This window comes from Orcinus orca, chromosome 7, assembly GCF_937001465.1.
Source record: "Orcinus orca chromosome 7, mOrcOrc1.1, whole genome shotgun sequence".
NCBI classification, from domain to species: Eukaryota; Metazoa; Chordata; class Mammalia; order Artiodactyla; family Delphinidae; genus Orcinus; species Orcinus orca.
The window spans coordinates 30438905-30452381 of record NC_064565.1 but is presented as its reverse complement, the minus strand read 5'-3'; positions in this window follow the sequence as shown (position 1 = coordinate 30452381).

Genomic DNA, 13477 nt, shown 5'->3' with positions numbered 1-13477 from the left:
AGTACTATTTTCTCTAAATCCTTATGCTTGATTGTATTGCAGGAAGAGTGTCAGGGTGAGGAATCATTTAAACAAAATCAAATAAGAAATTGAATATACATTTATAATAAGGTTATTCACTCGGCATTTGTTTCTGTGGGTACAAATCAGCTCTATTTCCTTTTCATTATAATTTATTAAATTTATATTTATAATGAATTTAATTAATTTAATTTATCTTGTCATTATAACAGAGAGGCAAATGATTTCTTGAAATATTATTGTTATCTTAACATACTGTATTAGTTTTGTATATAGTCATATCAAGTATTATTTGAGAAAAAGCAAACAGGTTGTCCTTCCAATGTGTTCATGTGTCCCCACTATACTCTTAAGATGTCCCTGAACTGCTGACGATTCATTTTTCTGCTTGGAATAAGAAGGATAACTCCTCCATCTTGAGGGGGCTGGGAAATAAAGTAATAATCCTTCCTGTTCTACAAGTGACTCTTCGATGATAGAACAAAAGCCCATGAGTACTCCAAAAGTCTGCCCCTGTGAGCAGAAGGATAGCATATGAGTTGAAGGTTCCTCCCTCTTGCCTGCCTATAAAGAGAAATTATAAGTCAGTGATATTTCAGGAAGCTGGTAGCAATTTCAATATTATTATATCTGAAAAAGAAACCTTAAATATTAAACAAAAAAGTATATTAAATTGGAAAGTGGCTTCCAAATGAGGACACTAGAAATGAAGAGCTTCCCTTGGCATATGTCAGGAAGTTACCATCCATGGCACTATTTAACATCGCATAGACAGCGTCACTTTAGATAGATACACTAATTTGAGGTTCCCTATTAAATTTCTATACTTTAGTGGTGTTAATTATCCATACAGCTTTACTCTATTAAGGTTCTCCTTTGCTCCCAAGGCTGCATAAATATAGCAAGGCAACCAGTACCTGGACTTCTGATATTTGTACTGAATTGGCCTTCCACCATACCCACAAACTGTCTTCTCTCTGCTTGCCTCTCCCTGCCCAAGAGATTTCATCTCTTTACTCTTTGTCATTCTGGTTAATCTACTGCTTGATTTTGTGTGGACCTGCTAAGTTTCTAGTTAACGGCTCATCAACTCTTCTCTAAGATGACTTTTGTTTGGGCTGCCTACACATTATCATTAACCTGACACCTGACCTCAGCCACCCTCCTGGAGTTTTTCCTCCTGGAGTTTCCTCCTGGAGTCCTACATAGCCTCTTTACCAGGTCCAAAGGCCTGTGGTCCAAGTGAAATCCTAAACAGGATCTCCCTTCTTCTGTCCTTTTGTTTGTTTGCTTTGATCATAATCCTTCCCTGGGTGTCCTTAGCAGAGCATCACACCCCAGCCTCACTTTACTGGACCTGAGCCCTATATTCACAGCCTACTTTTCCTCTTTCTCCGAAATAGTTACTTGCAGTCTCAGTTGTATGCAGGAGCCACATCTCATTGACTCAAAAGAGGTGACTGTTCAATATTCAGAAATTTTACAAGATGGTTGTTAATCCATTAGTAGCTTGCAGTCAGCCATGGTAAGAGGATTTACACCATAGAAACTGTCAAATGCTACAGAACAAGGCTTTTCCTCCAACCAATCCCCAAACGCACTACCCACCTCCCCCCTTCAGCCACTTTATCAGCACACCACTGGTCTTGTTCTCTGAGGGTAATCCTATGAGGCAAAAATAAATTAGAAAAAGTACTTCAGTCAAGCACATTAAAGTATAACAGTATCTTATCTCCAAGGGTCATTTCTGTTTAACATGAATCCACTAGAGAATCACCTGAACTTAGTATTTCTCAAACTATCAGAATCACATAAGAAGCACATAAAATTGCAGAAGTCAAGGCTCAATCCCAGACTACAGCTGTGAACAATGCAAGGGTTAGGCAGTTGAAAATTGGTGTATAATTTATAGTTGGACCTCTGAGTATACACAGTTCCTCTGTATAGGTGTTTCCTCTATATCCTAGGTTCAGCATCCACAGCTTCAGATACTGTAACACCATAGTATTTACTACTCAAAAAAATCCATGTGTAAGTGGACTGACCCAGTTCAAATCTGTGTTCTTCAGCGTCAATTGCACTTGCAAACAGACTATTCTGCATGTGGGCCTTGGGTATTTTTATTGTTAACAAACTTCCCAGGTGAATCAAAGTCCAACGAAGTTTGAGAACCACTGAAAAAATAAGTCTCAGGTGGTGAAATTAACACTATCAAAACGAGGAACAGTCGGACTTCCCTGGTGGTGCAGTGGTTAAGAATCCACCTGCCAATGCAGGGGACATGGGTTCGAGCCCTGGTCTGGGAAGATTCCACATGCCGCGGAGCAACTAAGCCCGTGAGCCACAACTACTGAGACCATGTGCCACGACTACTGAAGCCCGTGCACCTAGAGCCCATGCTCCACAACAAAAGAAGCCACTGCAATGAGAAGCCCGCGCACCGCAATGAAGAGTAGCCCCTGCTCGCTGCAACTAGAGAAAAGCCTGTGCACAACAACAAAGACCCAATGCAGCCAAAAATAAATAAATTAACTAAAAAGAAAAAACAACGAGGAACAGAAGAGTCTTTCAGAAGAGCCCTTCCCATCACAACTTGAAGATGAACATCCGTTCTATTCTAACCACACACACGTGCATATAAAGTAAACAATGATTTTTTTTTTTACAGTTCAGTGAGTTTTAATAAATGGACTCAACCAGGCAACTACCAGCACAATGATGACAGAGCATTTCCATCACCCCCAAAACTGTCCTGCCCTTCTGCCTCTTTGCAGATAACCCCCTCACTGATTCCTTCATCCACGACCACTGATCTGCATTCTATCACTCAATGATATTGAGCCTCTACTCAGCATAACAATATTTATGTTCTTTAGTGATTTATCCTATAAGGAATTCCTGAAGAGTGACAAAAGGAATCAACACTCTTATTTTCAAACTTGAAGAACCTCCTTTTAGATTTTAATAGCTTTATTAAGTCTCTCTACATAAGTGAGAAGTCTCCATTTTTTAAGACTCTCCTAACTGAAGACCATATTATGATTATTTTGCATAGATATAATCCACAAAGAAAATGCTCCTAAAGATATAAATATTTCTATGTCGCCTTGTTTATGCAGGGACAAATAATCATTTTGATTATTTTCCCCAAAATTTGGGTTTAAATGCTGTTCTTTAAAGGTATTTACCCATTGTTTCCCTCCTTATGACCCTCATTTTAAAAGAAAATGAATAGAGAAAAAAATAGGGAAAAAAATGGTTAACACTGAAAAGGAAAATGGATGCAGTGATCCCTGAAGTTTAAGTAACAAGGCTCTTCAAATCAGTGCAATTTTTTTGCCCTTTTTTGACACCTTGAATAAGATGTATATGCTGGTGGATGTCTCAAGTTTTAAATGATGAACCAAGGAGTATCATATATCAGAAGAACATTCCTCTGAAGACATTTTTCTGAATGAGGAATGTGCCACCCAGAATGTGCTACAAAATGTTAATGGCTTCGAGGGTATACACATTTGAACTTTATTGAAATGTGCTAATAATGTGAAAGATCGTGAAATTATATACTGGGTTGTAGAACAGTAGGATTATGGCAGAGAAAGCACAGGGAACAATGCATCATCTTGCCAAACAGGAGGACCCCAGGCATTCAGCAATCAGGGGATGGGTACCACTAACCTTTCTCTTGCTGTGATTTCTAACAAACCTTAGCAGCAAGGGAATTTAGCGTGACTTCGATAATGAGATTAACAGCTAAACCAAGAGGTAGGAATGGCCAAGGGGAGCCAGTAGTTTAAAAACTCATATTTTCTTGAGCGCTTTTAACCACTCTGGACCCCTCTCATCTTCAGTCCAAATCAACAGAATCACCATGAAGAGCAGGCAGGGATAAAATATTTTACTTTCTACTCCATCAAAGTTTTGAAAGTCAATACCTGTAATTTTTTAGGAAACTAGAAAGAGCCTTACCCCACCTTGATGGTGTAGGTATCACAACTGGTTATGGTGATGTTTCCTTCTGGCTTCCTGCCCAGAAACCAAGCATGGTCTATATGTTTTCAAGTTTATATTTCCATCAAATTCTATTCTTTTGGACTCTGACTTCCAGTTTCATCAAGAAAGCACTCCTTTTAAGTTTCCATTCATAACTATATTTGAAAAAAGATTTATTTTTGTTTCACTTTCAAATTGGATATTACCTTCTGACAAAATATAGTAGGGGTTTATAGGGATGGTCTACACTCCACAGAAATCATAGTTAGTAATCCTTTAGTTGATTCTCATATATTTAGGTTTTGCCAAAAGTAAGCTTAATGAATGGGATACCACTGAGATGGCAATAACAGTTAAAAATAGGAGATATGATTTTAGACAGATGGAGCAAGCGAAATCCCTGTTCCCGTTCTGGCTTTTGTCAAGATACCACCTTTGCTTTTAGCTATCCATTATTCACCCTCACAGAAATGTTAAGTTGGAAAACGAACCCTGCCATTTATCTCTAATGTTCACTTAACAGAAATAAATGCAGCTACCGCCTTCCAACTCTGTATTATATGAGATGGAGTGTCTGAGTGACTATAACCTTGACAAGGTGTCTCATCACTTGTCTGAGAGACACATTCAGTCAGCATCTAATCACACACTGGGATCAGAAATAAATTCTTGAACACTTCGAATCCAGCGTGGAGAATGGAGTTCATATTTGGGGAGCAATTCGATTGGTTGGCAACAGATCACAGATTAATGCAACAGAACTCTTAAGGACTGGAGAGAATTACTGACTTAGACTCCTGATCACCTATTTCCATAATATTTTGTTATTTTGCTGTTAATAATCACCATCCTGACATCCAGCTAACAGCATTTCATTCAGGCTTTTTCCTTTCTTCCTGCATGATCTTAATCTCTTTCAAGGGGGATATATGAGGTCAGATGTCCTGGGGAACACATAATGAATTCAAAATTTTACTTAGCTTAATTCAGTTTAAATACACAAAGGACACCATAATTTAAATTAAAAAAAAAATACCTAGATTGTAGACCCATAAAAAAGGTAGCTTCAGGCCAACATTGTGAAGCTAAACTAATCAACCTTCTAAAATAGTATTTGTTAAATATCCAAAAGCTTCCACCTCTGATTACCTCCACAAGATATGGAATAATTATGTCTGTCTGAATCAGAAATCGAAAGTATTGGAAATGTATGTGACTAAAATATTACCCAGTCTAATCCATTATTAGAGTTTAAATTAGCAATACATTGTGAAGATATTTGTTTAATAAATACCTACATAGTGCTAATTATAAGTCATTGCTCTAAGAAATCCATAAACAATCACTTTAGTTTCACAACAAGCAGTGAGAATACTGTTATTATGCACATTTTACAGATGAGTAAACTAAGACATTAAGAGACATAAAGCAACTTGCCTAGAATCACCAGTTGGTAAGTGGCAGATATAGGATTCAAACCCTGGAAGTTTGGCCACAATGTCATGCTATTCTGTGACTCATGAGAGTTAAAACAAGAACTTTTCATGCTCAGTAGATGTCTTACTGGCTGACTTCAGAGGGCTGGTGACAAAAACTCAATTTTCCTAGGTGCCATTATAATGATCTAGCTCAGAGAGGGATGATTGCTAATCTTAAGTAACTACCACCATTGTTATATAGAGGGGATTTATATGTTATCTCATTTAATCTTTCACAGCCAACCTGCATAGGCATTTCTAATTGTATTTTACAATTAGGAAACTAAGAATCAGAGAAGTCAAGTAACTTTCCCAAGGTCACAGTGCAAACAAGTACACATTCCAGTCTGCCTGACTCCAAATTTTCCTCTCTGCCACATACTGCATTTTCTGAAAATTCTGTACGACTGGATGATATGATCTGTGGGCTTCTTTAGGAAAGTAACTTATACTTTTGTTTTTCCCTAAAGACACTAACTACTGTCTTGTACTTCACACTTACCCATGAGCTCAGGTACTGAGGTACAGATTGACCACAGCTAGTCACTAAGAAGGGCGAAAACCTTTAGACGGGGCCATTGAGAAATGTTCACTAACCAAACATACCTAAATAATATATTCTCACATGTGAAGGTTTAAAGCAATTGAACAAATTAACATTGTCATCAGTTCAAATAACCATACAACTTATTAAAAACCTTCAATAATTTGGGTCAAAACAACAACTCTTACCTTTGTCCTTAAATTTTGAGACCCACCATTTTGAAGACCTACTGCCCCTGTGCTCAGGGTGATTGTCTCTTGTTCTACACAGTCTAAGGAAAATGGGACTTCTAGGATGTAGAGGGAGAGAGGTAAGTTCATGGACTTTATAGCCAGGTGGGCTGGTTGTAAATCCTGACTCACCACGTACTTGAGCAGCTACGCAAAGCCTCAGTGCCTCAGTTTCCGTAACTGTAAATGAAGATAATAATACTGCACCCCTCATAAGGCTGAAATCAGTGTTAAATGCTTCATGTAATGAATAAAACCTGACACGTTTTGTTTGCTACTATTATAACTGATATCACAGTATTTTTATCTTATTTCCTACCAATTTTGCTCTCGCTTAGATGGATGCAGTGGGAAACACTGAGTTTATAGGGATTGAATTGTTTCCCTGACACTACCTGATACACCTAAAAAGTCAGTATCCCTAACTACCTGTACACAACCATGACTGAGTATCTAGCTTTAATGTGTGTCACATGCATAAGTTTTTACAAATCTCAATTAAAAGCGCTTATTGATATAATATAGAGCTATTTGCTTTTAATTTCAGTAAATTACTATCTTAAATATTAGTTGTCTTTTGTCTGTTTGAAAGATTATTTAAAAAGGAAAACTAGATATGAGTGAAATCTCTATGTGCCTTTGATCGACATTTGTTTCATGTTCCACAGTCCTTTGTCAGGTACGGACTAACTTTATTTAACACTGTTATTAATAAGAAAGTCACATATCTCTCATATTTCAGGATTTCTGACCACTTGGTCCAGTGTTAAATAACATTTCAATGCCTCTACTATAGAAAATTCTTAAAGACTAGCATTTACTCAGTTGTAAAGACGCCTAGGCAGTTGCTGTAAGATCCTAAACAATGGGATAAAAAGTGAATGATCTCTGTCGCTCAGCTTTATCCAGTAGTATACCGTCTTAGGATTCATAATTCAGCATGATCACCTGGAACTCTCACTTATGTGGCAAAGTACTTTATCTATCTATCTATCCATCTATAATCTATATCCGTCTTCTATAATTTCTCCTTTTGCTTCTCTACTTATCCATTATTCCTAAATTAAAGCATTGAGGCCTTTCTAGACTCTTTGCCCTAAAAGAGACATTTGACGGATTAGAAGGCAGGGAAAAAATTTGTATTCTGAGATTTTATCTCTACAAGCTTTGATTCTTAATATAAACTGAGAAGACACCAGGTGTATAAATTAGGAAATTTTCAGCTATGATTGGCAAGGCTTCTATTATCCCTGGCACTATAATGCCCTCAAAAGACCCAGTTCAGTCTATTTCTAGTTGCTGTAGTGGTCTAACAAAAGTCAGTCCCATGTTGAAGGACAAAGCAGAGGAGAAGTTTAAGATCCTAGTGGGTCCTCAGAGAGGGCATCTGCACTGGGAATTCCTGAAAGAAACTTGGGAAGGAGGAAGCCCTCCCAGAGCAATTCAGGATCCACTTACTGCCCGAGGAGCGGGTCTAGACTACTGAGGAAGAGATGGCCCCACTGAGATTTCTGCTGTGCAGGGAAACAGGTCATGGCAAGGTAATTCCCATGACTCCAAGTATGTCACCCGTGTGTCACTTAGAGCAGTGAGGCACAAAAGGGCTGGCTGAAGAGCAGTAAGAAATGACCTGGCATTTACATATAAGGTCTGAGGGTCAATGCCCAGGCAGGATGATGGGCATCTCATTTGAGTGAAGAAATGATAACAGGGTCCTCTCACCCTTTGGTCCTCCATAAGGCTCCTGCAACTCAAACCCAGATTTATGGATAGAAAAGATCTCTGAGAAACGTTTACTTCCGTTTCTTCCATTCCAGTTGAATGAGAATGAAAAAGAATTAACAGAAAATTGAAGTCATCGTTCTTAATATACCTGAATTCTGTGACTTGTACCAGCTATACATATAATCAGAGATATCTTTGTTGTCCTCTTTGCTATTACCACTACCTCTGCCATGGCAGACTTCCTGTGCTCGTTTTTCTCCTCCTTCACTGTTACAACCAGTTTGTTCTAAAGGATGTCCCACTGCAGAACCAGATCACAGTGTCATATTTCTTTTATGTATATCAGTTTCCTCTTTCCCAAGTGTACACACTCAGGAAGAGGACTGGGAAAGAAAAGGGTGTGTGTGCATTATGGATGTGTGTGTGTACATGTGTAACTGTCCTTGAATGGCCAGATGGTTAGACACAGTCTCATGTGTCTTGCCATGACCCATCACTCTCGGCCTGCAGGACTTGATGTGGCCCCATCTCCCATACTTCCACTTCACTCGTGTCTATTTTCTTTCAGGGAGCCATGTTCTCTCCCTCCAGTTCCACCCCTTGAGCAAAACCTTGTCCATCTGCCTAGTCGATATACTTCTGATTCACAATGTTCATTTCTAAGTCTCTCCCAAGCGCACCTTTGGACACACAGCAGGGGCAGAGCTGGGCACCTGTCTCAGGGTGCTGCTCAGTTAGTGCAGGTTAGTTAATGAACACTCAGAACATTCTACAGCAGTGAGGGAATGGACCTGCCTGTGGAACAAAGAGGATCCCTTGGGGTTTATGCGGCCTCACTACAAAAACCAGTCTGACTCTCATGGCAAAACACCAAATCCTATGTTCCATGAAACATTTTAATTCCTTCATTAAGGTGGCTTCCGTCTTTCAGAACCACAAACAAGAAGTGGATGAGAGAATAATTTGAGGTTTTACCATTATAGATAGTTTGCATCTTACAATGTGTAAAGTTACTTCTTTTCTCAAATGAGTAACTCAAACACAAACTCAGGGTAAATGGCTATTTTCTGATAAAGGAAAAATGCCCTTGTGTCAAGGTCATGGTCCAGGTCTGGAGATTAAGTGCCCTTCAAATACCTTCTGTCTTCCCTAGTAGTGTTTTGATCCGTGAGCTGACCTTGCTTGTGTGGTTAACCGGGCTGATTTCTTATAATCAGGACAGACGATTCTCATTTATTAAACTAGCGAAAGCTCCCCAATGAAAACATAGTCTTTCTGAATATACAGTTTAAATGGATTGTAATCCATTAACTTTCATTATTAAGTTCTTTATTCTCTTGTGTTTAAGCCCTTCAAGATGTGAATTTATTATCATAACCATAATTTAGTTAAGAAGGGTTTACGATGTTGTGAAGAATCTGAGTCTTTATCGCTACAGAAGGGATAGATATTAATTCTCTAGTTGGTTGCTGAACATAGGCACACATGAATTAAATTAATGCACATTCATACAGATTTCAATATTACATTTCCCTCAAAATGGTACTATAAATGCTTACTTTGGAAGAATTCCATTTTACAAAGATCAGCTTAAAATGAAGCTAAGTTACTAATATTTCCCTATTTTTCCCAAGTCTCTACAGAGTTAGTTTGTAGGTAAAAAAATGCTTCATAACCCAAATTATTTTCGTTCTTAATTCATGACAGCCTGGTACCAAAAAAGTAGTTATTTTTCTTTACATTATGACTGACCAAGTCCCTTGAATAAATGACAACATTATCTAAGCTCTGAGATTTCTTCTTAGGGTAGTTTTCTATTATGCTGTTGATTATTCCTATAACCTATCAAAAAATATCACAGTTGGTAAGACTCTCAGAAGAAAAACCTGGCTTTTATTTTTCTCATAAAAGCTCATCAGAACTTTGTAATATTTTTAAAAATATAAGAACCATGGGAATCACCATAATAAAACCCCTCCCAGTGGTGGATTAAGTACCAAATTCTTTAGGCTTTGAGGAATTTTCTTTTTCAAGATAAAATGTTATATTTATTATAGTATTTATGTATCTTTTGACCGCTTAACAAGTGTAAAACAGTGCTAATATTTTAATTATGTTTCTATCTTTTTATGGGTCACCAACCAAGTTTTTGAAGGCATTATGCTAAGTGAAATATGCCAGACAGAGAAAGACAAATACTGAATGATCCCATCGTATGCGGAATCTGAAAGGATAGAAACTTATAGAAACAGAGTAGAATGGTGGTTGCCAGGGTCTGAGAGGGAGGGGACAATGGGGAGATGTTGGTCAAAAGGTACAAACTTCCAGTTATAAGACAAATAAATTCTGGGCATCTAATATACAGAATAATGACTACAGTTAACAAGAAATGTATCATATCCTTAAAAGTTGTTAAGAGAATAGATGTTCAATGTTCTCACTACAAAAAAAATAGTTGTGTGAAGTGATAGGTGTGCTAATGAAACTTATTGTGGTAATCATTTTACAATATATATGTGTATCAAATCACATTTACACCTTAAACTTTCAGAACATTATATATCAATTAAACTTCAATAAAGTTGTGTGTGTATACCTATATGATCCTATAATGCTGCTCAATTTGGCATAAAATTGAATTTGGCATTTTGTACATATTAAAAGCATATATGGATTTTATTTTATTTTTCAGTAACTGACAAAAGCTCAAGCTCGAATCCATTTCTTTTTGAGAATTTGCCTTATCTTTTCTAACATTTATTGTGTCACCGTGATCTTCAGAAAGCAGTCAAGTTGATCTGATAAACAAACGTTTGAGACATGACACTGCTCATTATTGTAAGAATATTCTAGTACCCATGCTTACAATAAGCACAAACAGAAAAAGAATCCTTCCTCTCTCCAGCCTCCTTAGAATTTATATAGTGGGTCAGGCTGCCCTAGATGGCCAACTGCTATCTATTTAGTAGTCTATATTTTCACACAGTTCTAGTTAGAGAATTGATTAAATCTTAAAAGAAGGTAACTGCCAATCCCTGGAATCACTCCTGAGGGTCCAAGCAGAATGGAGATGTGCCCCTCAGTTGTTGGATAGTGGTCTTCACTGGAGTGGCCTTTGTATAAATGTGAAATAGGCAAAAAGAAGCTGTAGGGCACTCAATCACGCCTCTCTGTATTCTTTCTGCTTCTGTGACACTCCTCTCTTTTCAGTTATTTTTCTTCTCTCTCCATCCCTTCCTCAGAAAAAAATACTCAAAGAGATCTAATACTCTCCATTCACTTTCACATAAATTGAAGTCCATATATACTCTCTTCCAAAGTATTTACCTTTCACACCTCATCTATGATAGAGAAATAGGTAATTCCATTGTACTAATGGAATTTCAGGTACTGGTATACAGAAGCTGCCGTGGAGGGATCATATAAAAGGTCACGCTTACTGTACTACTACAATGTAGCCTGAACGTATTTTATACATTCTGAATTTTAAAATATAATATAAGGTAAGAAAAGGGGTGTGTTACATTGAAAATTAGCACAAGTTTGGTTTTCTTTTTTATAGCGTTTTCATAGCATTAAAATGTATGTCAGCGTTCTCCAGAGAAAAAAGAACCAATACAAGACGTATCTTCACTTTCTCCAGAGAACCCTGACTAATACATTTAACTTATTCATATATGTATATTATTTACACAATACAATATAGGCTTATATTACATAAATAGCATATACCATACATATTATTGTGTATAATTTATATTTATCATTAGGAATTGGATCATGCAATCATGGAGGTTGAGAAGTCCAGACCTAGGAAAGCCGATGGCATAGTTCCACACCAAGTCTGACCTGAGAACCAGGTGAGTTGATGGTGGAAGCTCTAGTCTAAATCCAAGTCTAAAGATAGGAGAAGACCAATATCCTAGCTTAAAGACTGTCAGGGAGAAAAAATTCTTCCTTACTCAGCCTTTGTATTCTATCCAGGTCTTCAGTGGATTAGATGAGGCCCAGACACACTGGGGAGGGCAATCTGCTTTATTGATTCACCAATCTGAATGTTAAACTCACCCAGAAATACCCTGATAGACACACCAGAAATAATGTTTGACCAAATATCTATGCACCCCATTGCCCAGTCGAGGTCACACATAAAATTAACCATCACATTATCAAAAATCTTTTAAAAGCTTAGTACCAAATTTGGGCGGGGGGACTCTTAGATTTTTATGTCGTTACATAGCACACCATGTATATTAAGTAAGTTTTCACTTCTCTGCATTTTGGGGGAGGGGTGAAGCAGGGGAAGGACTTCTTTTCCTATAAATCAATTTCAAATTGATTTTCAATTTTCCTGTAAATCAATAAGTTACTATCTTATAAGTAAGATGCTTATATATTTATGATTCAAATTAAATTAGAAATTATTTTATATGGACCCATTTCTTGACAATGCCCTCGTAATTATAATAAATAATCAAAATTAAAGATTTTGTTTGCCATTCTTATGCACTCTTGGAAAAAAGAGAAATGATAAAAAAAATTCTATTACAAGAGCTCTTAAAATCTCTGGTGGAGAAAGTCAGCCTTGGGAATACTATTGTTGTCTTAGATAAAACATTAAAAATACTGACTTTATCAACAACATTTTATGTTTTGCCCTGATTTTCCTAGTAAAGCCCATATTGGATAAATCCCACCATCATAATAATCTGGACATAGGAGACACACTTGGCATTCCTAGTTTAAAAAAAAAAAAAGGAAGAGAGATGGCAGAAACAATTAACACCACAACATCATGAAAATGGACCATGAACACGTGTGTGTGAGTGAGTGAGTGTGTGTGTGAGTGAGTGTGTGTGTGTGTGTGTGTGTGTGTGTGTGTGTGTGTGTTAAAAATAAAACTTTTCGGTGCTTCCCTGGTGGCGCAGTGGTTGAGAGTCTGCCTGCTGATTCAGGGGACACGGGTTCGTGCCCCGCTGCGGGAAGATCCCACATGCCGCAGAGCGGCTGGGCCCGTGAGCCACGACCGCTGAGCATGCGCGTCCGGAGCCTGTGCTCCGCAACGGGAGAGGCCACAGCAGTGAGAGGCCTGCGTACCGCAAAAAAAAAAAAAAAAAGAAAAGAAAAGAAAGAAACTTTGACAAAGGATGGTTTACGGTTATCTTGAATTCTTCTGAGATAAAGGCTTAAAAAAAGGAATGCACCCATATTCCTGTTCATGTCTGCATCATCAAGATTACATACAATATCCAATCTAATGAACTCTTTACCAATGGACTTAAAAAAAACTTTTTTTGTATGCAGGCATTGATTTCAACTGTATCCAGCACCAAATCTAAACCTAAATTGTGCTGTTTTCAGAAAGAGGCAATTATTCATTTAGTATCAGGTTTATTACCTTTTGTAAATTATTCCTGCTAATAAACAAGAAAAATGAAGTAGAGAAGAAAAGCAAAATAAGATATACTTGCACTTTTGTTTCCAGT